A 4,873-nucleotide genomic window follows, 5' to 3' on the forward strand; every position below is an offset into this window, starting at 1 on the left:
CAATAATACCAATAATAATAATAATAATAATGATAATAAAATATTAATGATGATGATGATAATGATAATAATAATAATAATAATAATAATAATAATAATAATAATAATAATAATAATAATAACAAAAGCAAAACAACAATATCAACGATAATAATAATAACAACAACGATAATAATTATAATAATGATAATAATAATATGAGGAAAAATAAGAATAACAATAGCAACATCAGGAACGATAATGATGACAATGATAAACTGACAAATAAAACCTTGGTCCATTACCGAGCTTCCAATGGGTCTCGGCAGGTGTTCAGTCTGAAGTTTTATTCTGATATCAGTTTAATAAATATGTTAATGAAAGTCTTGCTGACACATAAAGTATTCATCCTTTCGAAAAAATCTACACAGTATGTATTTGTAAATGTTACTGTGTGTGTGTGTGCGTGAGAGAGAGAAAGAGAGAGAATAACCCCTACAACACAGAGATATCACAGCTGCCATTGCCTTTCCAGCTGTCCCTTTGTATGTGAAAATCCTTTCCTCGCTTACGTAACTGCCTACACGTTTAGGATTAAAGGTAGTTGGTTGGCACTCATAAATCAATGACCTCAAGCGGGTCTATCTATTTCCCTGTAATTTCCACTTCTCTCCACGAATAAACTTAGAAGTAGGATTATACTATTGTAGGCCACCCTATTGAATTAAGCCCCTTCCCTAAACCTTGTCCCCAGCAGATTCTCGCCACAAGTATGTATTGTTATTTATCATTCTATATAATTATATATATATATATATATATATATATATATATATATATATATATATATATATATATATATATATATATATATATATATATATAGGGAGGGGGGTGCGAGTTTGTAGTTTTTTCTTTTGTTATAGTAGAAATAAATGTTGCATATATGTTGCAGTTATTGTCCTCCTCAGTCTTGCAAATCCACCAATTAAGAAAGATATATATCACCAGATAAATGGTCGTCTTGATACTATTCTGTTCGTGCTAATTGGCATGCTCTGAAAAGAATAATTTTCTAATATAAACAATATATAATAGCAATGGTTATAATAATCATGATATCAATAGCAAAACTAATAATAGTGGTAGTAATTATAAGAATGATGTTATTAACAGAGATAATAATACAATGGTAAAATGATTGTCATTACCAGTAATAATGCCGATTTAAGAATAATGACAAAGAGGATTTGAAAGATAGTAATGCAGATACCCATGGTTACATATTGGCAGTATGACACAATATTGATATGGTTGAGGACGTTGAAATGAATCAGTCATATGATGTGGCATGACCAAATTACAAACATGAAGGTACAGGAGGGAAAGAATCAATGCCACATGACGCTGGCATAAATTCACAAGAGTCAATAAAAAAAATCGTGTGATTTTCTCCTTTCTCGACTTCCTTCTTCCATCCTATTTTCCTGTGAATTTTTGAGCGCATATGTATATATATTTCTTCGTGACATCAGATTGTCTTCTATCATGTAGAGTCATTCACGGAACAGGTCTTTTCTCTTGGAAATACATAACATAATCAGACCATGACCGTCCATTCACGAAAGGTCATAGCCTGAAATTTGTCGATGATTGAAAAAGTCTTTGACTCAGATTTTGTCTATGCTTCCCCGCGAAAATGTCTTGATCATATTTTTGTCTGTGACTGCCAATGTTAAAGAGTGGTCTAGAGGTGTCCCACGCTTAAGGGATCTTTAATTGTCCTTATGAGACACCAACAATAACAATACGATTTTACAATCGTTGAAGATATCTCCGCATCACCAATGATATGGATAACGTCCATATTAATGTTCAAGTTTGAAGTGTTAACTTAATGGCTGATTCATTTTAATGTCATCATCCTTATCAGTATTATGTCTTACTGCCAGTATGTAACCATGGGTCTTTGCATTACTATCTTTCACATCCTCTTTGTCATTATTTTTAAATCGGCAATATTTGTGGTAATGACAATCATTTTTACCATTGTATTATTATCTCTGTTAATAACACCATTCTTATTATTACTACCACTATTATTAGTTCTGCTATTAATATCATGATTATTATAGCCATTACTATTATATCTTGTTTTTATAAGAAAATTATTCTTTTCAGAGCATGACAATTAGCACGAACAGAATAGTATCAAGACGACCATTTATCTGGTGATATATATCTTTCTTAATTGGTGGATTTGCAAGACTGAGGAGGACAATAACTGCAACATGTATGCAACATTTATTTCTATTATAACAAAAGAAAAAAGTTCTACAAAGTCGTAGATGCTTCCCCCTCCCCCCAAAAAAAGAAAAAAAAAGATAAGCGTGTCGGCAGTTATGCAAGCGAGGAAGGATTTTCACATACAAAGGGACAGCTGGCAAGGCAATGGCATTGTTATTCCGTGTGCATCTATCTATCTCTCTCACACACACACACACGCAATAATTTCGTTTACAAATACATACTAAGTAGATTTTCTGAAGAGGATGAGCACCAAGTTACAACAAAACTACCATTAACATATTCATTAAACTGAAGAGTTATCAGGATAAAACTTCAGACTGAACACCTACGAAAACCCATTGGAAGCCCGGTACTGTACCGAGGTTTAATTTGTCAATTTATCATTATTATTATTTATCATTATCATTATTATCGTTCTTGGCGTTGTTATATTTATTCTTATTTTTCTTATTATTAATATTATTATTATTATCATTATCGTTGTTATTACTTTTATTATGATTATCTTCATTATTATGATTATTTTTATTATTATGATTATTATCATTGTTTTGGTTTTTATTCTTGTTATTATTTTCATTATTACTTTTTTATTACACACTCACTCACACACACACACACACACATACATACATATATACATACATACATACATACATATATATATATATATATATATATATATATATATATATATATATATATATATATATATATACTGTATATAAACATACATACATACATGCATTACATCTATCTATCTATCTATCTATCTATCTATATATATATATATATATGTATAGACGCATACATCTATATATATCTATATATGTGTATATATATTTATTTGTATATGTATATTCATACATATTTATGTCTATACATACATACATACATACATATATATATATATATATATATATATATATATATATATATATATATATATATATATATATATATATATATATATATATATATATATATATATATATATATATATATATATTTATATATATATATATATATATATATATATATATATATATATATATATATGTTCTAGGAGATAAGGGTCAGAAACCCCTCAGCTGTAAGATTCATTTATTCTGTAAAGGAAAATTTAGATTTTCCAGGTCGAAATTTTCTTTTACTGAATAATGAAACAAGCAATAATGTAATGAAGGAAATCTTAACAGAAATAACACAAATATGATGTACACAAGCATCACTCACGAAAAGAAATATGTATATATATATTATGGAACAAACTAATATGAAATGCTCAGAGTGGTCCAATCTTATGTAACAAAAGACATGCTAACACAGCATTTGCCAAAGTAAATATAAATTTTCAGATGCCATATTTCATGTCACAGAAATAACTCATTCAAATATGGATTCTACAAGAACATTATCTCTAACCTATTATCACATTGTATATTATTGTCAAGATCCTCGATAACATAACATTGTATTAGAAAACATAACATACATGAACTAAACCAAAAAGATTATTTGAAAATGAAAGCATTGATCACCACAAATTTGATATGTCCTAATATCATGGATAACATATTTAAGAAAAGACTCACTTCAGTGGCTCCACAGCCTTTGATCCTTGTTCTAGAAGTGCAGTTCACACATATCCTTGAAATCTAAACATAAACAAATATTCTAGCAGGGCACAACAAACACTCCACGATGCACCTTATATAGCTTGTATTTTGTATATAATTTCATAAGCATATTTCAGCAACTTGTTAATTATAACATTAGAGCCAAATCTATAAAACTCATACCATAAATATTTGTATAGACCGATTCGGTGTGACGTCAAGAGTCGGAGTCGCCATTCCACTTGGTGAAAACAAACCCGTCGCTCGCAGATACCTCGCTATCAACGTGAAGGAAAATGGTGTATGAATTCTTTGATTCTTCAAAAACCGAAGCGAGAAGGCGATATGAAGTAAAACTAAAAGCTGTGAAGCTAAAAGAATACTCATACCGAAATCTGGATCGACGATCCTTTGAAATTACCTAAAATAGAATATTCTAACATCTGAGACTATTCTATCAATAAAGCAGATGATAATAAAAATTATATAATTACATAATTTGCTACAGTAATGTATGACGTTTAACTAAATAGGGTATATTTTCTGTGAAATCAATGCCATTTCTTAACATCACTTTTCTTCCCATTTACTAGGTGTTTATACAAAGGAGACATTGAAGTCACGTAAAGGCCTAAAACCGCACAGCGCATTTTTCTCAAGACCTCAAGAGATAGGCCCTCTTCAGTTGTTTCTTCAGCTGGACCATATGACATTTCAGACACAAAGGCAACAGGCAACTGTATACCTGCTTAGTTTTCATTTGATCCGGGGATGGTTTGCCTGTAAATATCAATTATGATAAATCCATTTTTTGCAAAAACAAATAAAATGAAAATAATAGAAATGCTTTTGTGCTTTTAAGAATATATGACTACTGCCAAAACCTAATGTCGACAATGTTGATCTTGGTTGGCCTTGATAGTTAGTGTAGATAGACAAGAGTTTGAAAGTAATTATCTGTCTCT

This window comes from Penaeus vannamei, chromosome 42, assembly GCF_042767895.1.
Source record: "Penaeus vannamei isolate JL-2024 chromosome 42, ASM4276789v1, whole genome shotgun sequence".
Taxonomy (NCBI): Eukaryota; Metazoa; Arthropoda; class Malacostraca; order Decapoda; family Penaeidae; genus Penaeus; species Penaeus vannamei.